This window comes from Echeneis naucrates, chromosome 2 (genome assembly GCF_900963305.1).
Source record: "Echeneis naucrates chromosome 2, fEcheNa1.1, whole genome shotgun sequence".
Classification (NCBI taxonomy): domain Eukaryota; kingdom Metazoa; phylum Chordata; class Actinopteri; order Carangiformes; family Echeneidae; genus Echeneis; species Echeneis naucrates.
This window is the reverse complement of record NC_042512.1, coordinates 1,431,961-1,456,493: the sequence shown is the minus strand read 5'-3', so window position 1 is coordinate 1,456,493 and position 24,533 is coordinate 1,431,961. Positions and strand designations below refer to the sequence as shown.

The 24,533-nt window shown below is 42.6% G+C and overlaps 21 non-coding genes across 21 annotated transcripts; 10 read left to right on the top strand and 11 right to left on the bottom strand.

The window, feature by feature from the left end:
* Positions 1–1,022: 1,022 nt before the first annotated feature.
* trnak-cuu (transfer RNA lysine (anticodon CUU)) lies at positions 1,023–1,095 on the bottom strand. The gene has a single exon. It is a non-coding gene; the product is annotated as a tRNA-Lys (tRNA).
* A 575-nt stretch (positions 1,096–1,670) lies between these two features.
* Positions 1,671–1,742, top strand: trnaw-cca (transfer RNA tryptophan (anticodon CCA)). Its single transcript has one exon. It is a non-coding gene; the product is annotated as a tRNA-Trp (tRNA).
* A 446-nt stretch (positions 1,743–2,188) lies between these two features.
* trnap-ugg (transfer RNA proline (anticodon UGG)) lies at positions 2,189–2,260 on the bottom strand. The gene has a single exon. It is a non-coding gene; the product is annotated as a tRNA-Pro (tRNA).
* Positions 2,261–4,422: 2,162 nt separating this feature from the next.
* trnaa-ugc (transfer RNA alanine (anticodon UGC)) lies at positions 4,423–4,494 on the bottom strand. The gene has a single exon. It is a non-coding gene; the product is annotated as a tRNA-Ala (tRNA).
* A 1,226-nt stretch (positions 4,495–5,720) lies between these two features.
* On the top strand, positions 5,721–5,792 carry trnag-ucc (transfer RNA glycine (anticodon UCC)). Its single transcript has one exon. It is a non-coding gene; the product is annotated as a tRNA-Gly (tRNA).
* Positions 5,793–6,766: 974 nt separating this feature from the next.
* On the bottom strand, positions 6,767–6,839 carry trnak-uuu (transfer RNA lysine (anticodon UUU)). The gene has a single exon. It is a non-coding gene; the product is annotated as a tRNA-Lys (tRNA).
* A 1,076-nt stretch (positions 6,840–7,915) lies between these two features.
* Positions 7,916–7,989, bottom strand: trnan-guu (transfer RNA asparagine (anticodon GUU)). Its single transcript has one exon. It is a non-coding gene; the product is annotated as a tRNA-Asn (tRNA).
* A 1,094-nt stretch (positions 7,990–9,083) lies between these two features.
* Positions 9,084–9,155, bottom strand: trnae-cuc (transfer RNA glutamic acid (anticodon CUC)). Its single transcript has one exon. It is a non-coding gene; the product is annotated as a tRNA-Glu (tRNA).
* Positions 9,156–11,367: 2,212 nt separating this feature from the next.
* Positions 11,368–11,455, bottom strand: trnay-gua (transfer RNA tyrosine (anticodon GUA)). Its single transcript is given in 2 exon segments — positions 11,368–11,403; positions 11,419–11,455. It is a non-coding gene; the product is annotated as a tRNA-Tyr (tRNA).
* Positions 11,456–11,678: 223 nt separating this feature from the next.
* Positions 11,679–11,760, bottom strand: trnas-gcu (transfer RNA serine (anticodon GCU)). Its single transcript has one exon. It is a non-coding gene; the product is annotated as a tRNA-Ser (tRNA).
* Positions 11,761–12,540: 780 nt separating this feature from the next.
* On the bottom strand, positions 12,541–12,613 carry trnaf-gaa (transfer RNA phenylalanine (anticodon GAA)). Its single transcript has one exon. It is a non-coding gene; the product is annotated as a tRNA-Phe (tRNA).
* A 1,027-nt stretch (positions 12,614–13,640) lies between these two features.
* On the top strand, positions 13,641–13,712 carry trnap-agg (transfer RNA proline (anticodon AGG)). Its single transcript has one exon. It is a non-coding gene; the product is annotated as a tRNA-Pro (tRNA).
* Positions 13,713–14,660: 948 nt separating this feature from the next.
* On the top strand, positions 14,661–14,732 carry trnag-ucc (transfer RNA glycine (anticodon UCC)). The gene has a single exon. It is a non-coding gene; the product is annotated as a tRNA-Gly (tRNA).
* A 900-nt stretch (positions 14,733–15,632) lies between these two features.
* trnal-aag (transfer RNA leucine (anticodon AAG)) lies at positions 15,633–15,714 on the top strand. Its single transcript has one exon. It is a non-coding gene; the product is annotated as a tRNA-Leu (tRNA).
* A 287-nt stretch (positions 15,715–16,001) lies between these two features.
* trnas-aga (transfer RNA serine (anticodon AGA)) lies at positions 16,002–16,083 on the top strand. The gene has a single exon. It is a non-coding gene; the product is annotated as a tRNA-Ser (tRNA).
* Positions 16,084–16,727: 644 nt separating this feature from the next.
* On the bottom strand, positions 16,728–16,809 carry trnas-uga (transfer RNA serine (anticodon UGA)). Its single transcript has one exon. It is a non-coding gene; the product is annotated as a tRNA-Ser (tRNA).
* Positions 16,810–17,988: 1,179 nt separating this feature from the next.
* trnak-uuu (transfer RNA lysine (anticodon UUU)) lies at positions 17,989–18,061 on the top strand. The gene has a single exon. It is a non-coding gene; the product is annotated as a tRNA-Lys (tRNA).
* A 1,104-nt stretch (positions 18,062–19,165) lies between these two features.
* trnaa-cgc (transfer RNA alanine (anticodon CGC)) lies at positions 19,166–19,238 on the top strand. The gene has a single exon. It is a non-coding gene; the product is annotated as a tRNA-Ala (tRNA).
* A 1,947-nt stretch (positions 19,239–21,185) lies between these two features.
* On the bottom strand, positions 21,186–21,258 carry trnar-ucg (transfer RNA arginine (anticodon UCG)). Its single transcript has one exon. It is a non-coding gene; the product is annotated as a tRNA-Arg (tRNA).
* A 151-nt stretch (positions 21,259–21,409) lies between these two features.
* On the top strand, positions 21,410–21,482 carry trnaf-gaa (transfer RNA phenylalanine (anticodon GAA)). Its single transcript has one exon. It is a non-coding gene; the product is annotated as a tRNA-Phe (tRNA).
* A 2,744-nt stretch (positions 21,483–24,226) lies between these two features.
* Positions 24,227–24,298, top strand: trnag-ucc (transfer RNA glycine (anticodon UCC)). The gene has a single exon. It is a non-coding gene; the product is annotated as a tRNA-Gly (tRNA).
* The last annotated feature ends 235 nt before the right edge of the window (positions 24,299–24,533 follow it).

Here is a 24,533-nt window from a genome sequence, read left to right as displayed (position 1 = left end):
ACACCATGAACCACAAAATTATCATTGCAATCTCTGGACAAGAGAAACAGTAATTTTGTGGTTGTTGCTGATCCACTGACCTCCTTAATTTTGTAACCTCTGCCATGAATCCATACAAAAAAACCAAAGACCTGCTGTGTTTAGTTCACTTGTTGCTGTATCTCCAAAGAGCTAAAGTCTTGTGGAGAATGTGGGCATCGATCCCACTACCTCTCACATGCTAAGCGAGCACTCTACCTGTGAGCTAATTCCCCTGCCATGCTAGCATGCAAGCTAAGCTTTGAGAAAAGGCCGCTTTAACAACATCAACAGGTTTCAAGTTCAAAATAATTCAATTTTTCAATCATCTGTATTTTTCAGTAAAAACACACCTTAACCTGTCGACAACCTGTTTTGTCCACTCCACACGTGTGAGCAAGTGCAAACTCTGAGCCTCCATGTGATCTTATCACATCGTGGTCATTGTGTATTGGAATGACTGGACTCACTTTGATGGGCAAATTTTTCAGCTTCTGTCGTCAGAATGGCTGAGCGTTCTAAGGTGCTGCGTTCAGGTTGCAGTCTCCCCTGGAGACTCCAGGACAAGTATCAAACATGACGAGGAGGCCGAGTGATTAAGGCGATGGACTGCTAATCCGTTGTGCTCTGCACGCGTGGGTTTGAATCCCATCCTCGTCGGTGGTTGTGTTAGTCTTTCCATGTTGCAACAACAACATACAAACTTTAATGTTACTGAGTGTTATTTTCCCATTTGTTTTTACTTCTTCTACGATACAGATACAGACGGTTTCAGAGAACAACTGCAGAGATGACCCTTTCAAACCCACGCCTCCAGAGGAGACTGCGACCTGAACACAGCGCCTTGGACCGCCCGGCCGTCCCTGACTGTTTTTGTCAACCAGTGGAGCCCCCAGCTGGTCATTGGATAGACTGCAGGTGGAAGTCTCAGTACTTTTTAACCTGCTCATAACCAGGCAGTGTTCTGCTGGGTAAGTTTGGGTCTAAAAAAAGAAACTACTTATCACCCAACGTGGGGCTCGAACCCACGACCCTGAGATTAAGAGTCTCATGCTCTACCGACTGAGCTAGCTGGGCCGCTAAAGCTGTAAAAAATGATCCTAAAAACTCATTCATATATATTGCCAAATCTTAACAAAGTTGAATCACACTGAGTAACAAAAGGTAGTTGTCTCGTTGGAGTAATCCACAGACTGCCAGATGCTCCAGCTGAGGCTTGAACTCACAACCTCAGCATCTCTCTGCAGGTTCCTGTCCACCATCCTTTCAGTTATCAGCCAAACACGCTGGCTCATTGCCCCACAGAGACTTAATGACCAGCAGCTGTAGTTACACGATTTAAACCTCAGCTAGTTTCATGTTGGTTCAAACTGATGTTAAGATATTTGACTCCAGCAGTCATTGTTGGTCGATGTATGCTGGATAAGAGAAAGTAGATGAAACACAGCACGTCTCTCAGTGGGCTCCAAAAGACCACTGAGCCATCCTGACGTGTGTCCAGCTGCCAGTCTCTGATGAGGAACTGCAAAAAATCCTCCAAAAAATTGACAAAAAACACAGACTGTTATGTGTATTTCCTTCTTCAAATCTTTATTTTGGTCATGTAATATGTTTTGATGCCTTTCAACTCCTACAGTTGTGCACTTCTGAGAGACTCTGTGGCGCAATGGTAGCGCGTCTGACTCCAGATCAGAAGGTTGCGTGTTCAACTCACGTCAGGGTCAGATCATCTGTTTGCACTTTTGGTAAACGCTCACATCCTCTGTGGTGCAGCAGGACGTGTTTTTCTGATATTTTTCCGTTTCACTGCAATAATGCCACATGTCTCACATTGTCTAACTTCTCAAAGTTGTGACTTTGGATGAAAGATACACTGTTACATGGATCAAAGGCAGCAGCTCTTCAGACTCACACATCATTCAAACCTTCAAGGAAGTGACACACTACGTTTGTCTTTGGAGCTTCATTAACAGAGTGCACTCTATTGTGGAGGTCATGAGAAAAAAATGGGAGGAGTCTTTGATCTCTTTGATGTCATTAGAACCTTTGTGACATCACAGAATCAGTATCTCCTTTGATGGAACAGGAAAAGGTCAGACCCTAGATACCTAACATTCTGCCTAATACTACAGATGAATAGGAGTGCAGGTTATTGGACACATTATGTGAAGGGCTTGTCGGGGATTTGAACCCGGGACCTCTCGCATCCAAAGCGAGAATCATACCCCTAGACCAACGAGCCCTTGTCACGTGTGTGAGAGGTAGCTGGATCGATGCCCACATTCGTCACAAATCCATGACTGTGGTGTTATTAGCACAACGCTCTAACTTGATGAAGATTTGATACAACCATTTTGTGGACTGAACTTCCATCAAAGGCTTGCAGAGAAACAACACGGTAAAGCAAAGCACAAAACTGTCCTGAGGATCTATCCCACATCGGTAACTCAAAGTGATGGTGGCCATTGGTGCAACTTAAAGTCTTGTGGAGAATGTGGGCATCGCTTAGCTCACATGCTAAGCGAGCGCACTACCATTTGAGCTAATTCCCCTGTATTGGCATACTAGCATGCAAGCTAAGCTTTGGGAAAAGGCCCTTTAACAACCTCTGAGTTCACCATCAACAGGTTTCATGTCGAAATATTGCCATTCTGTCCTTGGAAAATTGAAACAACCTGGTTTTGTCCACTCCACACGTATGAGGAAATGCAAATTTTGAGCCTCTGTGCGATCTAATCAGGCAGTCTTTGAGTATTGTGGACTCACTTTGATGGGCAAATTATTAAGCAAATTTCAGGCAGGAGTTGACCACACAACCATTATAATTTTAAGACTAAGCCACACAGAAAATATATATTACATAACAACTAATTATGCTTGGATGAATGAAATTGTATTTTTTTATTTAACAATTAGTGAAAACACCAAGAACAAGTGTGCATGTGGAGACATCCTCTTGATGATGAAATGAAAATCAGATTTTATTCCCATTTATATTTATAACTGTAAACTACGATCTCTTAAAGGTAAATGTAAAATCAGTTGAAGAGTACATCCAAACTTACACGTTGACTTGAGTAGTAAATGTTTCTCATGCTGTTTCTCCTTTGCTGCTGCAGCGGTGTTATATTTACGGGGAAACATGTTCTCATCCTCTCCATGGGCCTGCTTTCAGACCTCCAACTCCCCTGGGTTGAAATAACTGGATCTCCATTGATGATGGCTTTTTATAGAGGTTATGATGCTGAGCTGCTTAAAGTGTCTGTCTTGTAAACAGGACATGTTGCATTCAAACACCCGCAGTGCTTCACTCTCAGTGGAGTTCCTGCTCATCACTTCCTGTATTACAGCTTTTGCTTGCAGTTTCTGGACAAGACAAAGTGGTTGTTGCTGTGTTGAGCAGATGGAAATGTGGTGATTGACCGCTTTTCACAGGAGACAAACTTGAGTCTCCTGAGTCATGATAGTCAGACAGTGATATTGGCAACATAACACTAAGGGCTTGTCTTTGAACCCAGGACTTAACATTAACAAGGAGGCACTGCTGGGATTTGAACCCAGGATCTCCTGTCTAAGCCACAGCACCGCTCTCTTAGCTGTAGGATGTGATGATGGAATTGTAATGTGTATGCTACAGTTGGGTTGGATGATAAAGGGGTGGAGTTTCTTTTTGTATTGTTTTAAAGTCAGCTCTGCCTGGATACAACAGTGGTCAGGGCTGTATGATGTATGTTTATCCTGAAACACTGACAGCTCTCCTCCATCTCCCTCTTTTACTTACTCTGGGTTCCAGCCCTCGTTGGTGCAGCAGGCAGCACGTCAGTCTCATAATCTGAAGGGTTACCGCCAGTAAAGGGACTAATGTTCATTGTATGCTGAAGATACCTCATCCTAAGTATCCCACAAAGTCATGACTCCTGCCAAATCATGAAATTTTCTCCTCCAAACCTTTGGACACAGCTTTGAGCTTTCTCACAGGTGTCATTATTTCAGTGAAGATGTATGTATGGATGTATTCCCCCTGAATCCTGCGATTCACCGCTTCCACCAAATGGAGCCCAATAAGACACAAAACTTATTGTGATGTGAGTCTGAAGAGCTGCTGCCTTTGATACATCACCTGATGATGTCACCTAATGATGTCACAATCCTGCCAGAATGAAACTGTTCCTTTGAAGCTGCTTTGAAGAATTTCCAAAATCACATGTGATTCAGATGTAAACACAAAGGCTGCCTCACTGTCACCATTCAGAGCAGCTGAGAAGATTATTGATCAGCTCAGAAACAAACAGTGTATCTGAAGCACAGGAAAGAGTTCTGCTCTCCAAGAACCTGATCCCTCAATTACCACTCCTCTGGAGCCTGTGACGTGTCTCTCCTGACAATGTGCTTCATTATCAACAATGGAGATGCCGGGGATTGAACCCGGGGCCTCATACATGCAAAGCATGCGCTCTACCACTGAGCTACATCCCCTGCATGGTGTGCTAGCTTTAGCAGTTTTAGCAGCTTCAGCTGTACTGTACCTATGATACTTACATTGAGGTAACTCATCTGTACATGTGAGCCATGAAGGCCAGCACGTACTTTGGCCTGTGAGCTGTGAAGCATCAGACACAAAGACACACAAAGACAACACATGATGCCCTGAGAGACGATACCTGAGCAGGAGAACTAGTCACTGCATGTACAGCTGCTTCTTATCTGGAGTTTTTTTCTGTCATCTATAATAAAGTACAAAAGAGACACAGCTCAGACACAGATTCTGTGATGTCACAAAGGTTCTAATGACATCAGAGAGATCAAAGACTCCTCCCACTTTTTTCTCATGACCTCCACCATAGAGTGCTGCCTGCTGCAATAATGCTGCCTTTGATAGAAGTTTAGGAACATTTAATTAAAGAATATTTCTTGATGAATGGAATGGATGGAAATTTGGTGACCGACAGCTTTTCACAGAAGACAAACTTTGGTAAGAGTCATGACAGCGTGTGACATGTTCCAGCCGACACTGGTCATTGATTGGCTAATGAACACTCCCCACATACTGATCAACACACCCACCAGCAGACACATCAATCAGCAGCCATGATCACTGTGATCATGCCAACGTACCAGTTTCTCTGCAGTCTGTCTCTGAAAACACATCTGTGTCGGTCACTTCTTGATACAAATACACACTAAGGCAATAGCCTACCCACTCGTGATGTTACCAACCTGTGATATTGATGATACCCTACAGTATGCAGATCTACATGATCCTTGCAACAAACATTGTTTGCTGTTCATCATGTCATTTCCTCTGATGACACCTGAACCAAATTCTTGCTGAGACAAAACAGGTCACTAAATAAGTGACAGTCTGTTATACTCCAGTCTGTATTATATGACAGACTACAAACTGCTGTCACCTCAGGACACCATCAGCAGACCCTCAGCTGCATCCTTGTGGTTCCATGGTGTGACGCTTAGCAAGGAAGAAATATTGTCTCTTTTGGAATTGGCATTTGGAAATTTTTTCACCTCTAGTGGCCTCCACCAGAGGATGAAAGAAGGAAAGACATATCTGAGGCCTCTGTTGAGGGATGATGAGTTTACTTTGATTCATTTAAAGTGTGGATAATGTTCGGTCATAAATCCAGCCATGTGAGTTCCCATAACCAGTTTCATTAAAAAAGGACTGTGATTTTGCACCTTCACATGCAATGGTGGTATAGTGGTGAGCATAGCTGCCTTCCAAGCAGTTGACCCGGGTTGGATTCCCGGCCATTGCAGTTTAACTTTTGCTAGAGGAAGGTTAGTCTTTTCTCTACATTATTCACAGTCATGGAACTTTGTCTGCATCCATCCAAAGGGAAGCAACATGAAGCCAGAGTGTTGAGGCAACCACAATTACTCAACCACAAAAGCTCAAAAATTTGCCAAAAAATTTGCTGAAAAATTAGCCCATCAACGTGAGTACGCAAAGATTTCCTGATTAGATCGCACAGAGGCTCAAAATTTGCATGATTTCACATGTGTCTTTCATGAGACATTTTCCAGCTAAAGGTCATGTCTCATAATGTAAAGGAACATTCAGTGTCAGTGTACTGTTATTGTGTATGGAGCTCTGACTGTTGCCAAACGTGCAGGTGACCTAAATTCAGCAGGACAGGCAGCATTATCAATGGCCACTGCCTCATCATAGTCCTTGTAGTAGAAGAGTAGCTGCTGCCTCAGTGACAGCTAACAGGGATCCTAACGAGTGATAAACAACAAACGGACATTTCCAATCATCATCAAAATGTATTCTTTCATGAAATGTTCCTAAACTTCTATTAAAGGCAGAATTATTGCAGCAGGCAGCACTCTATGGTGGAGGTCATGAGAAAAAGTGGGAGGAGTCTTTGATCTCTGTGATGTCATTAGAACCTTTGTGACATCACAGAATCAGCATCTCCTTTGATGGTTACTGATGGAACAGGAAAAGGTCAGATCCTGATATAATCTTGTGAATCCACAAGTATGCCTTTCTTTGTTTGTGTACCAACAGCCTGACCTCTGGTTCTGACTTGTGTGGCGTTTTGTTTTGATGAACCTCATTATTTACACACAGCACATTCAGGACATTAATGTAATTAATTTATTTTATGCTAAAGAAACTTTGGTAAGAGTCATGATGGTCAGCCACGTATGTTGGGGGTATTTTCAGATCCAAAATACATCCCTGTACATCAGAGTGGTGCTGTGGTTAGGGAAGAAGCTGCATCACCTGAACAGGGACTTGAACACTGGACCCTCAGATTAAAAGTCTGATGCTTTAACAACTGAGCTACTCAGGCTTCTGACAGGTGCATAATTCAGATGAAGTTAAATTAATTATTTCAGCTTGACTCGGACAAATAGCCCTGTCCCAGCTAGGGGTTGATCCTGCAGGTCATCTCTCTCTCTCTCTGTTTCCTGAAGGCCTCTCTGCCATTTACGAATGAAAATATATTCATAAAAAAACCAACATGTTTCTGTCATATGATGATGAAATCTAAAGGCTCTCTGATCATCACATTGAGAAGTTCATCTGATCTCCACATCTGGTTTGTGATATTTCTTCATATGATAGTGAGGTAAAATGTGTTCACACATAAGCCACCTTTTTGAAAAATATCTGAATTCCAGGAAGACTGACTGCACATCTGAAAAACTCTCTGAAAGGAATTTTAGTCTTTTAAAAGTGTGGGCGGTCAAAAGTCAACCAAAACACATGCAAACAGAGAAAAGACAAGTGTAGAGTTCTTACCTGATCTCTGGGGAATATTTGCTACAGGTGCTGCAGGATGTGGGTCAAGGTGCTGGGTTGATGTTCCAGCATCAGGGGAGACATTGTTGATGGTGCACAACAGTATGGTGGATGTGTGGGCAGAACTGACACTCAGTCAGCTCAGTCAGCAACTCAACGTGAACATGAACCAACTAAGATCAGCTGTTCTGGAACTCGAGAATCATACCCCTAGACCAACAAGCCATTAATTACAATGGAATGGACTCCTGACAAAGTGTTTTGTAAAATTTGTAAATTTGTTTGTCTCTATTCCCCACCAGTGGGGTGGAGCCCACACTTTAAGAACGGCGGCCCTATAAGCATCCAACAGCATCACTGAGTCACTGAGCACAGTGACAACTGTACACATTACTGGAGAAAGTGATAAATGACATTCTCCATCTATTTGAGTCAGTGAGGAAACATGTGAAGAGAAGAAGCTGCTCGTTCTCCTTCAACAGTTTGATCTGAGGAAAAGTCACTTCCTCTTTTCAGGAATCAACTTCTACCATCTGTCCACTAGATGGAGACAACTGAGCATCAACTTAAAGATCCTCCGGTCTTCCATGTGTGAACTATAATACCAGTGAATTAAACAAAGATCGTCCCTGGGTGGGCTCGAACCACCATCCTTTCAGTTAACAGCCGAACGCGCTGACCGATTGCGCCACAGAGACAAGTTGACCAGTTCCTGTTACAGCCTGCTGTTCCAGCTATAATTATCCTAAATGTTGCGCCTTTTGTGTCTCACAGAGATCCTGCCTGTTTGGGAGAGCGTTACATTAAAGATTTAAAGGTCCCTGTTTCAATCCTGGGTTTCAGCAGCTGTTGTGGGTCCTTTTGTTCGCTCCCCCAAATGAGCTATTTCAGCACAGCACACTATATCAGGATCTGACCTTTTCCTGTTCCATCAGTAACCATCAAAGGAGATGCTGATTCTGTGATGTCACAAAGGTTCTAATGACATCACAGAGATCAAAGACTCCTCCCACTTTTTCTCATGACCTCCACCATAGAGTGCTGACTGCTGCAATAATGCTGCCTTTAATAGAAGTTTAGGAACATTTCATGAAAGAATATATTTTCTTTCATCTTTCATCTTTCTGGTTCTGACTTTGTTTTGATGAACCTCATTATTTACACACAGCACATTCAGGACATTAATGTAATTAATTTATTTTATGCTAAAGAAACTTTGGTAAGAGTCATGATGGTCAGCCACGTATGTTGGGGGTATTTTCAGATCCAAAATACATCCCTGTACATCAGAGTGGTGCTGTGGCTTAGTTGGTCAAAGAGCCTTGTTGCTCAGGTCAGATGTTGTAGAAACAAACTACTTTGGGGTTTTCATTAGCTGTAGGTTACAACGATCAATATTATAGATATGACAGACAAAATTCTCCATGTCTTCCTGTTAATCAGTGCTGCTGAAAAAGTGGGACATCCAGTATGTACATGTAGCAGTATGCATAAATAGCAGAGGATGGTTTCGATCCATCGACCTCTGGGTTATGGGCCCAGCACGCTTCCGCTGCGCCACTCTGCTCAGGGTGCTCAGATTTTCTCTGGAGATTAGTGTAATTTTTAACCGCCACATCCACTTTCTGTCAAAGTGGATGTGATCATCTGGGAAAGATTTTGTTTGTCGAAGCACACTTCAGTAATTACAGAAAAGGCTGCTTTAACAACATCAACAGGTTTCAAAGCTATCTCGAGAGAGTTCAAAATAATTCAATTTTTCAATCACCTGTATTTTTCAGTAAAAATCACTTTCCCTGACCGGGAATTGAACCCGGGCCGCGGCAGTGAGAGCGCCAAATCCTAGCCACTAGACCATCAGGGAAAGATGCTACCTCGATGCGGCCTCGTATAGTTCCAAACATCATCTCCACGGTGTTGGAAATTACTGAAATTACTGCTCCATATTATCCTGCTTACTACTCAACCAAATTACTGACTAAACTCCTGCAGAAGAAGTTACATGAGGTTATCTCAACAACCTTAAACTTCAATAAAGAGGCACTGCTGGGAAGTTGAATGCTGGCACGCTGTGTTGTGCTTTGTTGAGGTAAAGATACAAATAAAATAATCTAAATTAGCTTTATTTTCAAATGCTTGTATGGTGTGACTGCTCTTGTTCTTTCTGATCACTGGACATCTGATCACTGGATTCAAAGTCCAGAGTGCTAACCATTACACCATGGAACCACAGCTAGTGTTAGCTGATCATGATCATGTCATTGATGGAGCCAAACCGTCTCCACTTCTTATATGGTGAATGTGTGCTTCTGTGTTTTTTTTTCTTTTGCAAGAAAATGTAAAATGTTTACTTCTTCTACGATACAGATACAGACGTTTCAGAGAACAACTGCAGAGATGACTTTCTGCTTAGTTGAGGTGATGAGCAGGAACTCCACTGAGAGTGAAGCACTGCTGGGGTTTGGATGCAGGATGTCCTGTTTATAAGACAGACACTTTAAGCAGCTCAGCATCAGTGCTGCCAATTTCTCTTTGAAAATCTGAGTATCCAGTTCCAGAACAGCTGATCTTAGTTGGTTCATGTTCACGTTGAGTTGCACACATGCACAACCTCTATAAAAAGCCATCATCAATGGAGATCCAGTTATTTCAACCCAGTGGAGTTGGAGGTCTTAAAGCAGGCCCATGGAGAGGATGAGCATGTTTCGCCGAAAATGTAACAGCTGCAGTAGCAAAGGAGAAACAGCATGAGAAGAAATTACTACCCGAGTCAACGTATAAGTTTGGATGTACTCTTCGATTGATTTTACATTTAACTTTAAGAGATCATAGTTTACAGTTATGAATATAAATGGGGATAAAATCAGATTTCTCATTTCAAAACTCTCGAGTGGTGAATGCAAAACTTCCTGAACTTGTTTTCAGAATTGCTCATTTTCTTTCAGCTCACTTCTAAAATTAATTTTATTTTACATTTTCTTGCTGAAGATAAAGCAGAGAGGAGGCTTCATCAGACAATTTGCATGCATTCATATGTGTAGAGTGGACAAAAGGAGGTAGTTTCCATTTTCAAAGGACAGAGTGGCAATATTTTGACAGGACTCTCAGTGTTTCATTGGTAAGATTCAGGTTCCACCGAGACTTGAACTCGGATCGCTGGATTCAGAGTCCAGAGTGCTAACTCTAAAGGAAGGAAAGAAAGGAATTTTAAAAGTGTGGGCGGTCAAAAGTCGACCAAAATACCAGTCTCTCCTGGAGGCGTGGGTTCAAATCCCACTTCTGACAGAAACCACTTTCATTTCACCTCTACTGCAGCAAGGTGTGTTTTTTGAGGACAAAGTTGTTTTGGTCTATTCTTGACCGCCCAAACTTTTAAAAGACCAAAATTCCTTTGACATGTCGAAATATTGCTACTCAGTCCTTCGAAAATATGTTCACACCAAATAACACACACCTGCCAAATGGGAGGCCTGGGTTCAATTCCCAACCGATGCAAAGGAACCAATTGCCAAAATCCAACATATGTAAAAATTGTCATGTTCACCTCACACACTAAAGGTCTCTGGATAGAAGCTGTTAGGAAACAACTTTATTCTCCTTGTTTATCCACAGAGGAAGTGATGTTTCTCTTTCCTTTCCTCCCTACATTACCTCGTCTGTGCAAGTATTGTATGCTGCTTTTCGAGTGTCTTCTTTTGACAGCATGTAAAAAAATCCATGAGGCCTTGTAGACACCAAAAAGGCAGCCTACAAACTTGGAGAGCACCAGCATTGATCCTAACAGAAGTTTAACACAGACCCTTCAGATGTGCAGTCAGTCTTCCTGGAATTCAGATATCTGAAAGGATGGTGGTTCAAGCCCACCCAGGGATGTTCTTTGTTTAAACCCCTTTGTGGATAAGATCTCTGCCTGTCTTGTGGAAGACTGGGATTTCAATTCCTGAATGTTAGAAACTCAGTGCTGCTTGCAATATAAAACACAGCTGCTCTACATGAACAGTGATACAACAGTGGTCACCTCCTTTCTGTAGGCAGACTCATCACTCTGCTGGATGAGACAGATGAAAATAAAGACCTCCTTCGAGCCGGAGTTGAACCAGCGGCCTAAGGATTTCAGCTGCAAGCCTCTACAGTCCTCCGCTCTACCAACTGAGCTATCGAAGGGAGCTGGTCAACCTCTCCTCTTCTTGTCTCCTTTGACTAATGTTTACAGATTTTGGTTCGGGAAAACATGGAGAATGTCATTTATCACAGTATGATCAAATCCATGACTGTGGTCATGGATTTGATCCACGCTCTAATCAGCTGACGTTGAGGATAATTCTGACTGGATAGATAATTTTAAGTGGAATAGCAGGCTGCAACTTAGACAGACTAAAGCAACCACCGACGAGGATGGGATTCGAACCCACGCGTGCAGAGCACAATGGATTAGCAGTCCATCGCCTTAACCACTCGGCCACCTCGTCATGTTTGAGTGCTTCAAAGGCAGATATTTAATAATTCTAGCTGGAATAGCAGGCTGCAACAGGACAAGTTCTGTGCCCGAAAGGGCATTCTGGTCTCTGAATGGAGACGTGGGTTCGAATCCCACTCCTGACAAAGAAAGCCTTTTGCAAAATTTGTGATCCAAACTCTTCCAAAGTGGATGAAAAATCTGTATAAAATGTGAATTACACTTTTTCACAATAAAGGAGTTAGGACTGAAAACTCTAAAGCCTGTGGCTCCCTGTGGTAGGAATGGACAGCAGTTGTTGGACTAAAGATAACTCAGCTGTTACTGAATCATCTGTAGCTCAGTCAGTGGAGCATCAGAAAGGAGCAGCTGTTCTACTCCGAGTCTCTCCCAGATGTCTGAGCTCCTCAGAAACCCGTCTAACGTCGCTGAGTTAGATGCTAATCATGTCTATTGAATGTTGTTGAAGAACACATGCAAACAGAGAAAAGACAAGTGTAGAGTTCTTACCTGATCTCTGGGGAATATTTGCTACAGGTGCTGCAGGATGTGGGTCAAGGTGCTGGGTTGATGTTCCAGTATCAGGGGAGACATTGTTGATGGTGTAAAACCATACGGTGGATGTGTGGGCTGTGGGATGTAAAGGCCCCTGACTTTTGGACACACAACCAGTCAGCGTGACGCATCCTCCCTCACAATATTTCATGCTGTGGTTGAAAGAGGAGGGAGAATATTGGAAATGAAGGTAAAAAAAAAAGCCCAAGTTTGAATTTCACTCAGGTACCACCTCAGATGCCGAAACCCGGGATTGAACCAGGGACCTTTAGATCTTCAGTCTAACGCTCTCCCAACTGAGCTATTTCGGCTGGATGGCTCCATCTCTGCTGGATGTTCTGCGACAGTTCTGCTTGTTTTTGCCCATTAACACTGCTCTTTAACCCTCCTGTCATTTTCACCCCCCGCCCCCCTTCCAAACCTTGGTTGGAATTTCAATTAAAACGATCGCAAGTTTTAAATTGATGTCTTCTTAGACGTTAGATGACTTCAATTACAGAATCTATTGATTCACTCCAATCAGAGACACTGATGAACTCTTTGTGTTTCTCTGTTCTGGTCCTGGTTGGAATTTGGACAAAAAAGATGAGGAATGCCAATCCCTCTTTTCTTTGAATCAGCTTTTACCTGCAGAATCTGGACAAGAGGAACAGTGTTTTAGTTGTTGGTGCTGGTTGGTACAAATATACTAATATAATATATATATATTAGTAAATGGCAGAGAGAGAGATGACCTGAATACAGTTCCTTGGTCACCATGTCACATACATCTTCACTGAAATAATGACACCTGTGTCACCTGTGAGAAAGCTCAAAGCTGTGTCCAAAGGTTTGGAGGAGTGAATGGCAGAAAGATGTCTTTGAAGCCATTTGGACACACAACCAGTCAGCATGCAGCATTCAACCTCACAATATTTCATGTGGTTGTGGTGTGGTTGAAAGACGAGGCAGAATATTGGAAATGTAGGTCAAAACAAGGTCCACCTCTGATGCTAAAACCCGGGATCAAACCAGGGACCTTTAGATCTTCAGTCTAACATCAGTTTTAGATTTAATTAAACAATTCAATGTTGCACTCATTCATGCACTATGCAATGTTGAAAAGGCACATAAAATGGGAATTTGACTGTTTCATAATAAAGTTAGGACTTAAAACACTAAAGCCTGTGTGCTCCCTTTGGCTCCATCAGATCCAGGACCTTCAAGTCGTTGCAGTTAATGGCTCGTTGGTCTAGGGGTATGATTCTCGCTTCGGGTGTGATGTCACAAAGGTTCTAATGACATCAAAGGGATGAAAGACTCCTCCCACTTTTTTGTCATGAACTCCACAGGCAGCATGGCTCGTTGGTCTAGGGGTATGATTCTCGCTTAGGGTGCGAGAGGTCCCGGGTTCAAATCCCGGACGAGCCCATCTGTTGCCTTTCAGCCAATAAGGGTGCTAACTGTTCCACTATAGAGCTGTGTGAGGTTTGCTGTCTGGTTGTTAGTTGCAGTATCTTGGCAACTGAAGCAAGAGCAATGGTAGTTTTGTGGCTCATGCTGTGCTGAGGAGAAGGGATCTTGGTGATTGAATGCTTTTCACAGGAGACAAACTTTGGTAGGAGGGTTAGATGATGGTCAGCCACTTACTTTGCAATATTTTCAGATCCTCTGTACATCTTGGTACTTCTTTGTACTACTTTTGTGGTGCTGACATAACATGATGTTCTATCTGTCACCATCTTTACTGGTCCATGATTATGATGCATATAATGATCTTCATTTGCACATGCACAGCGTGATTATATATATTTTTATCTTGGCAGGTGACCAATTGTCTGCTAGTTCACGATGTCCTTAAAGGCAGATATTTAGGATAATTCTAGCAGGAATAGCAGGCTGCAACAGGAAAAGTTCCAGTCAGACCTCTCGCACCCGAAGCGAGAATCATACCCCTAGACCAACGATGTAGTCAAACGTTTTCTGAGCATTGATCATACACTACAACATTTAGTATCCTTCCGAACCTATTCTCGCTTCTTGGAGATATTAAATATCTGTCCCAGTGGCCTAATGGAACTAACTGCTTATAAATGTCTCACTGGATCAAAAGCTTTGAGCTACGATAGGCTATGTAATTATTTAAGATTGAACATCTTACATTACTGACATCTGACATCTGACAATACTGTTTGATAAATTTGGTGACAACTGCACTTTGGGTCCATTTGGAGAACATGGGGGGCTGAGTGACTTCATCACCAGAAATTAAAATGTCTAACATTGATAAAACCGTAGCAGCACAAATAAGAATTTTTACAGCGCAAACAAACGGTACCATTTCGCGTCCATTCGGAGTGGATGCTCACCATTTTGCATGCAATGGTGGTGTAGTGGTGAGCATAGCTGCCTTCCAAGCAGTTGACCCGGGTTCGATTCCCGGCCATTGCAGTTTAACTGTGTGTCTACAATTTAACTTGAGATCCTGTAGATCTCATGCCAACGATGAACGTGCTGGGCCCATAACTCAGAGGTAGATGGATCGAAACCATCCTCTGCTATTTATACACACTACATGAGATTTTCAGCAGCACTGATGAACAGGAAAACATTGAGAACTCTGTCTGTCATATCTATAATATTGATCATTGTAACCTACAGCTGATGAAAACCCAGAAGTACTTTTTTTTCTACAACATCTGACTTTAGCAACAAGGAACTGCTGGGAGACATGAAGACTGTGCAGTTAAGTGACTGGTCAGAGAGAGTGCTGTGTCCTTTTAATGAAACTTATATGAATTTAACTCAACAACCTTAAACTTTATCAATGAGATACTGAACCCAGGATCTCCTGTTTACTAGACAGGCGCTTTGACCAACTAAGCCACAGCACCACTCTGATGTACAGGGATGTATTTTGGATCTGAAAATACCCCCAACATATGTGGCTGACCATCATGAATCTGAACAAGGTTTCTTTAGCAGAAAATAAACTGTCACATTAATGTCCTGAATGTGCTGTGTGTAAATAATGAGGTTCATCAAAACAAAACGCCACACAAGTCAGAACCAGAGCTCAGGCTGTTGGTACACAAACAAAGAAAGGCATACTTGTGGATTCACAAGATTATATCAAGATCTGACCTTTTCCTGTTCCATCAGTAACCATCAAAGGAGATGCTGATTCTGTGATCACAAAGGTTCTAATGACATCACAGAGATCAAAGACTCCTCCCACTTTTTCTCATGACCTCCACCATAGAGTGCGCTCTGTTAATGAAGCTCAAAAGACAAACATGGTACCTTTGAGTTCTGCCCGACAGAAGCAACAACAGAACTGGAACTGTTTGTGGTAGTGTGGCCGAGCGGTCCAAGGCGCTGGATTAAGGCTCCAGTCTCTTCGGAGGCGTGGGTTCAAATCCCACCACTGCCAGTTTGTTTCTTGTCAATGAAAACTAATCCACTAAGTCAGGCACTTTTCATCTCCCTGTGAACAAAAGTTACAGTGACAGACGATACCAACACCAGCTGGGCTGAAATGAGAAACATCACAGTCAGCCTTTTCAGACCCAGGTAGGTTTGGAGGTCTACCAGGTCCAATTCTCTCCAGATGTCCCCAAACACACGCTTCCCCTCCAGGTTTGTCATCTCCAGTATAATTCCCTCGATGGACTCTGGCAAAAAGAGTTGGAAGCTGTGCTGGGAGCTTTGCTGTGTGTGGTTGTTGTGGCCGAGTGGTTAAGGCGATGGACTAGAAATCCATTGGGGTTTCCCCGCGCAGGTTCAAATCCTGCCAACAATGGTTGGTTGTTTTTTCCGGTTTGGGAAGCCTTTCAATGTCGCTCCAGTTGTGCTTCTGAGCAAGCTATTAGCTTTTAAAACAAAATTTATTTTAAAGTCACAAGAGCATCTGAATCTCCAAAGAAATAAGGTTCCAAAATAACTATACTAAATAAATAAGACAAAATAAATTAATTGACCATTAACTGTTATTTTTATTTTTTTCCAAAATAAGCTTTTCCTCTGGAGCCACAGGTTGCCGACCCCGGCCCTAATCTAAGTGATTTCCATGTATTCTTCATTGTGAGACAATGTTAAGGAAGGAATTAAAGTTATGTAAATATAATGATACATTATATCATCTATATTAATTTACATTATCTGAAATTTTTTGTCAGGCTTCCTCTCTTGCCTTGTTTGCAGAAACACTGTTGCAGTGTTGCTATTCTCGTTCTTGCGTCCATGGCCTGGAAGTGGAACTAAAGGTGTGTCCCTATCACCGACCTTGATAATGAAAACTGAGCAGCAGTGAGTGCTCTGATCCTCTAAGATGAGTCCTAACAACATCACTCAGCTGTCCCATATTTTAATGCCGTGCATATTACAGATATTCTCTAACCTGCTCTGGAGCACTCTCACTGGGAAACTTGGTCAAAAATGACTAGTCGTTGTTGGCAGGATTCGAACCTACGCAGGGAAACCCCAATAGATTTCAAGTCCATCGCCTTAACCACTCGGCCACAACAACCATTAGGTGTGTAGATTTCTTAAATAAATAAAAACTTTTCTCAAGCTAAGCAGCAATGGCCGGGAATCAAAACCAGGCCAGCAGCTTGGAACAACATTAAGAACGAAACAGCTGCACACAAACAAAGTAATCATTAACAGCCCTTCAAGAAGGGGGACCAGAGGGTGTGTGCTAACGACAGGCTCATCACACACCGGCATGAAGCTGGCCCCCCAACCCCCCAAAATTGTTCGGCTGTTAACCGAAAGGATGGTGGTTCAAGCCCACCCAGGGACGGTCTTTGTTTAATTCACTGGTATTATAGTTCACATGTGGAAGACCGGAGGGTTTTTAAGTTGATGCTCAGTTATCTCCATCTAGTGGACAGATGGTAGAAGTTGATTCCTGAAAAGAGGAAGTGACTTTTGTGTGAAGTATGCATCTGTGTCATGTTGGAGATCAATGAAAGACAGGAAATGCCTTTGATCTCCAGTGACGTCACACAGTCTCGTTGTGGAGTTATTAGTTGTTGATGTTGTTCTGTAAAAATCTGCATCAGTGAAACATTCATTCATACACGAGGACATCACGTATATTGTTGGAAGAGAAAATCTTATTTTTTCTGTGTGCTCCTGAGAAAGAGGCTCATGTGCTGGTTGAAGTGAATCAGCACAGCTTCTGTCAGGAACATCTGTTTGTTGCTGACAACATCTGGATTACAGATGACACATCAGACTGATATTATCTGCGTCATGGTGTTCAGAGATTTCAGCAGCTCACATCCAACACAGAGACTCTGAGCAGGCCCACCTGGTCTTAGACCCAGACCCAGACCCAGACCTAAATCCAAACCCAGGAGACAGAGGTTGAGTGAGTCAGTGAGGAAGAAGCTGCTCGTTCTCCTTCAACAGTTTGATCTGAGGAAAAGTCACTTCCTCTTTTCAGGAATCAACTTCTACCATCTGTCCACTAGATGGAGATAACTGAGCATCAACGTAAAAACCCTCCGTTCTTCCATGTGTGAACTATAATACCAGTGAATTAAACAAAGATCGTCCCTGGGTGGGCTCGAACCACCAACCTTTCAGAAAACAGCCGAACACGCTGACCGATTGCAACCCCTGGCTGGGACAGGGCTGTTTGTTCGAGTCAAGCTGAAATAATTAATTTAATTTCATCTGAATTATGCACCTGTCAGAAGCCTGAGTAGCTCAGTCGGTAGCGCATCAGACTTTTAATCTGAGGGTCCAGGGTTCAAGTCCCTGTTCAGGCGATGCTTCTTCCCTTTAGTGGTTCACATTATAGACTCCACAGCAGTGATAGGTGACACTGATCTATGAAATAATGAAAGTCTTTCATGTCCATTTCAAGGCCCATTTGTGCAGGAAAGATCTTGAGTCTGTTACCTCAGACCACTGAGCCATCCTGGCACGTGTGTCCAGCTGCCAGTCTCTGGTGAGGAAACAGAAAAGTTAATGCTAGCTTTGGTAGTGTGTGTGATGTGTGCACACTGTTAACGAAGCTCCAAAGACAATCATGGCCATGCCAGATAACTTTGAGTTCTGCCAACAGAAGAAAGAACCCAACTGGGCAAGGAGCCAAATGTTTGTTGGATCAGGCATCCTGCAATGTCTGTCCTTTGTGCAGTCAGGATATCTGAGCAATCTCAGACTGTCCCTGTTTTACCAGCAGCCCTACAAGTGAATCTGTCTTTTTCTTTGTCCTCAGTAAACTAAACTACATTTAAAAGCTTCACAAAGTGAACAAGCTTCCAATGACAACTGTCCCAAGTAAAGTCTCCATATTGTTCAACTTTTGCCCAAATGATTCAGTTGTGGAACTAATTTTCACTCCGATGCCGATGATCCCCTCCAACGAGACAACAACCTTTTGTTACTCAGTGTGATTCAACTTTGTTAAGATTTGGCAATATATACAGAAGCTGAAAAATTTGCCCATCAAAGTGAGTCCAGTCATTCCAATACACAATGACCACGATCTGATAAGATCACATGGAGGCTCAGAGTTTGCACTTGCTCACACGTGTGGAGTGGACAAAACAGGTTGTCTACAGGTTAAGGGTTCACACTGGAACCTTCACTGTGTGAAATGACAGATTTTCTTTCACCTCTACTGCTGTAAGGTTTTGGGACAAAGGTATTTTGTCTACACGCTGCCTGGTGGTCTAGTGGCTAGGATTTGGCGCTCTCACCACCGCGGCCCGGGTTGGATTCCCGGTCAGGGAAAGTGTTTTTACTGAAAAATACAGATGATTGAAAAATTTAATTATTTTGAACTCTCTCGAAAAAGCTTTGAAACCTGTTGATGTTGTTAAAGCGGCCTTTTCTCAAAGCTTAGCTTGCATGCTAGCATGGCAGGGGAATTAGCTCAAGTGGTAGAGCGCTCGCTTCGCATGTGAGAGGTAGTGGGATCGATGCCCACATTCTCCACAAGACTTTAGCTCTTTGGAGATACAGCAACAAGTGAACTAAACACAGCAAGTGTTTGTTTTTTTTTTTGTATGGATTCATGGCAGAGGTTACAAAATGAAGGAGGTCAGTGGATCAGCAAAAACCACATAAATTACTGTTTCTCTTGTCCAGAGATTGCAATGATAATTTTGTGGTTCATGGTGTTGATGCAGAGACAGAACTTCACAACTCTCTGACAGAGAAGCTGGATGCTGCTGTTGTGCATTTAAACTGGAAAATAGTGAGATGACACCTGTTGTGTCATTCTTTATACTTGTCTATGCAGAGCGGTGAAATGGTCCATAGAAGTCTAATATATCATCGAAGCATGTTAAAGGAACTGAGGTTCTAGTCCCAACCACTAAATTCTCATTATTAACTAAAACTGTGCCCCGTATAAGGCTCAAACTCACAACCTTCAAATTATGAGACTGACGTGCTGCCTACTGCACCAAATGTTTCAAGTAACCCAAATAGGAAAGTTCCTTATTGACAGCATTGTTGCGCTTTGCGACATCTGAGCTAAAGATACAAATAAACTAACATAAATTGGCTTTTATTTTGAAATGCTCTTGTTCTTTCTGTAGCTTAAAGCGTTAATGAGTTGAAACGCAGCAAAACATATTAAATGATAAAAGTATAAATACAAATACAATAAAAAATTGTACGGTCCATGGTGTAATCGTTAGCACTCTAAATACTCACTCATAACAGTTTTAGATTTAATTAAACAATTCAAGATTGTTGTGTGTGTGTTGTGGATGAAAAATCTGCATAAAATGGGAATATGATTGCTTGACAATCAAGGGTTAGGACTGAAAACTCTAAAGCCTGAGGGTTCTTGTGGTGCAAAAAGAGAAAAGACAATTGTAGAGTTCTTACCTGAGCTCTGGTGAATATTTATTACAGGTGCTGCAGGAAGACAGAAGGTTGTTTCAAGACTCATGAGTGGCGAATTTACAGCATTTAGTTTGCATTTAGAGCCAGGTGATCAGAATGAGGATGCAACTTTCAGGAGGAGATTGGAGTTGTTCTTTCGGTATTCAGACAGGAAGTGTCATTTATTTAGTGTCATAACACGTAGCATGATTCTTGTGCTGGACGTCAGGAGTGAAGGCAGTAACTCCAACAGTTCCAATATGATCAGGACTGTGGCAGCAAAATGAAGAAGCATGAAACCAGATTCTGTGATGTCACAAAGGTTCTAATGACATCAAAGAGATGAAAGACTCCTCCCACTTTTTTGTCATGACCTCCACAGTAGAGCGCACTCTTTTAATGAAGCTCAAAAGACAATCATGGTCCTGCCAGATACCTTTGAGTTCTGCCGACAGAAGCAACAACAAAACTGGAACTATTTGGACTGAACTGGATTTGAAACCTTCACTGTCACCACCCACCACTGCCAGTTTGTTTCTTGTCAATGAAAACTAATCAGCTAATTCAGGCATTTTTCATCTCCCTGTGAACAAAAGTTATAGAAGCCAGTGAAAGACGATACCAACACCAGGTGGGCTGAAATGAGAAACATCACAGTCAACCAGAGTTCATGCTTGCATATGAAAACATGCAGGTTTGGCAGGGGGCACCCAAATTTGAACTGGGGACCTCTTGACCTGCAGTCAAATGGCCATGCCGTTGATGTGACATTATGTTACGGCTTCAGCTGGCGTCTTCACTGTGGCAAGTGCCTTGTCAAGATCCTTCAAGTAACACAGCCAGACAGCAAACTTCACACAGCTCCATGGTGTAATTGTTTGCTCTCTAAATCTGTAATTCATCTAACAGTGGGCGTTGTGCACCATGCAGGGAATCTACCTCAGTGGTAGAGCTGATGTTGATGTTACGGCAGTTGCACTGCCCCTTTCCTCTACTTTGGTTTCACCAGAACCATTAAATATGGTATAACCTGTAATACATACTTCCCAACCACGAAGGGACTCGAACCCTCAGTCTTCTGATCCGAAGTCAGACGCCTTGTCCATTAGGCCACGTGGTCACTGGGCCATGGTAATGTCCCATTGTCAGAATCAGTCAGTTCTTTCTCTTGGCATGATAACACTGTGAGAGATGTGCATTTGAAGCCTTCACTGTGGGACTTTGGAGAAGTGGATGGTGAACAGAACATCCTGCATTAATGTGGTCAGCCAGCCGAAATAGCTCAGTTGGGAGAGCGTTAGACTGAAGATCTAAAGGTCCCTGATTCAGTCCCGGGTTTCGGCATCGGAGGTGGTACCTGAGTGAGGTTCAAACTCAGGTTTCTTTGACCTACATTTCCAATATTCTCCGTCCTCTTTCAACCACACCATGAAATGTTGTGAGGTTGGATGCGTCACGCTGACTGGTTGTGTGTCCAAAAGGCTGTCAAACACATCTTTCTTCCATTTTCTCCTCCAAACATTTGTACACAGTTTTGAGATTTCCCATAATGTCATATGTGTGTCATTTTTGCAGTGAAGTATTTAATTAAATGTAAAACTGTTATAAACGGAGTGCTGCATCAGTGGCCACCATCACTTCAAGTAACCCAAATGGGAAAGATCCTTATTGACAGCATTGTTGCACTTTGCTACATCTGAACTAAAGATACAAATAAAATAATCTAATATAATCTAATCTAATAATCTAAAGTACTTTGCAGTTTAAACATAACAGCTGAAAAAGAGGACATTTCACGACTAAATCCCTTCTGATAGCCAGCAGGAGCTTCACTCACACTTCTGGAATTTTCCTGTCCAGGAAGGGAAGGTTTCAGCTGCTGTCTTGTTATTTTTAACAATACTTAACATTAACAATGAGGCATTGCTGGGATTTGAACCCAGGATCTCCTGTTTACGAGACAGGCGCTTTGACCAGCTAATTCACAGCACCACTCTCTCAGCTGTAGCATGTGATGATGGAATTGTAATGTGCATGCTACAGTTGGGTTGGATGATAAAGGGGTGGAGTTTCTTTTTGTATTGTTTTAAAGTCAGCTCTGCCTGGATACAACAGTGGTCAGGGCTGTATGATGTATGTTTATACTGAAACACTGACAGCTCTCCTCCATCTCCCTCTTTTACTTACTCTGGGTTCCAGGCCTCGTTGGTGCTACAGGCAGCACGTCAGTCTCATAATCTGAAGGGTTACCGCCAGTAAAGGGACTAATGTTCATTGTATGCTGAAGATACCTCATCCTAAGTATCCCACAAAGTCATGACTCCTGCCAAATCATGAAATTTTCTCCTCCAAACCTTTGGACACAGCTTTGAGCTTTCTCACAGGTGTCATTATTTCAGTGAAGATGTATGTATGGATGTATTCCCCCTGAATCCTGCGATTCACAGCTTCCACCAAATGGAGCCAAATAAGACACAAAACTTATTGTGATGTGAGTCTGAAGAGCTGCTGCCTTTGATACATCACCTGATGATGTCACCTGATGATGTCACAATACTGCCAGAATGAAACTCTTCCTTTGAAGCTGCTTTGAAGAATTTCCAAAATCACATGTGATTCAGATGTAAACACAAATGCTGCCCCACTGTCACCATTCAGAACAGCTGAGAAGATTATTGATCATTCATTGATTATTAATGATCAGCTCAGAACCAAACAGTGTATCTGAAGCACAGGAAAGAGTTCTGCTCTCCAACACTCTGACCCCTCAATTACCACTCCACTGGAGCCTGTGACATGTCTCTCCTGACAATGTGCTTCATTATCAACAATGGAGATGCCGGGGATTGAACCCGGGGCCTCATACATGCAAAGCATGCGCTCTACCACTGAGCTGGTGTGGTAGCTTTAGCAGTTTTAGCAGCTTTAGCTGTACTGTACAGCTTTAGCTGTGCTGTACCTATGATACTTACATTGAGGTAACTCATCTGTACATGTGAGCCATGAAGGCCTGCACGTACTTTGGCCTGTGAGCTGTGAAGCATCGGACACAGAGACACACAAAGACAACACATGATGCCCTGAGAGACGATACCTGAGCAGGAGAACTAGTCACTGCATGTACAGCTGCTTCTTATCTGGAGTTTTTTTCTGTCATCTATAATAAAGTATAAAAGAGACACAGCTCAGACACAGATTCTGTGATGTCACAAAGGTTCTAATGACATCAGAGAGATCAAAGACTCCTCCCACTTTTTTCTCATGACCTCCACCATAGAGTGCTGCCTGCTGCAATAATGCTGCCTTTAATAGAAGTTTAGGAACATTTAATTAAAGAATATTTCTTGATGAATGGAATGGAATGGATGGAAATTTGGTGACCGACAGCTTTTCACAGAAGACAAACTTTGGTAAGAGTCATAACAGCGTGTGACATGTTCCAGCCGACACTGGTCATTGATTGGCTAATGAACACTCCCCACATACTGATCAACACACCCACCAGCAGACACATCAATCAGCAGCCATGATCACTGTGATCATGCCAACGGACCAGTTTCTCTGCAGTCTGTCTCTGAAAACACATCTGTGTCGGTCACTTCTTGATACAAATACATACTAAGGCAATAGCCTACCCACTTGTGATGTTACCAACCTGTGATATTGATGATACCCTACAGTATGCAGATCTACATGATCCTTGCAACAAACATTGTTTGCTGTTCATCATGTCATTTCCTCTGATGACACCTGAACCAAATTCTTGCTGAGACAAAACAGGTCACTAAATAAGTGACCTCAGGACACCATCAGCAGACCCTCAGCTGCATCCTTGTGGTTCCATGGTGTGACGCTTAGCAAGGAAGAAATATTGTCTCTTTTGGAATTGGCATTTGGAATTTTTTTCACCTCTAGTGGCCTCCACCAGAGGATGAAAGAAGGAAAGACATATCTGAGGCCTCTTTTGAGGGATGATGAGTTTACTTTGATTCATTTAAAGTGTGGATAATGTTCGGTCATAAATCCAGCCATGTGAGTTCACATAACCAGTTTCATTAAAAAATGACTGTGATTTTGCACCTTCACATGCAATGGTGGTATAGTGGTGAGCATAGCTGCCTTCCAAGGAGTTGACCCGGGTTCGATTCCTGGCCATTGCAGTTTCACTTTTGTCAGAGGAAGATTCGTCTTTTCTCGACATTATTCACAGTCATGGAACTTTGTCTGCATCCATCCAAAGGGAAGCAACATGAAGCCAGAGTCTTAAGGCGACCACAAAAGCTCAAAAATTTGCCAAAAAATTTGCTGAAAAATTAGCCCACTCTTTCAAAGTGGATGAAAAATCTGTATAAAATGTGAATTACACTTTTTCACAATAAAGGAGTTAGGACTGAA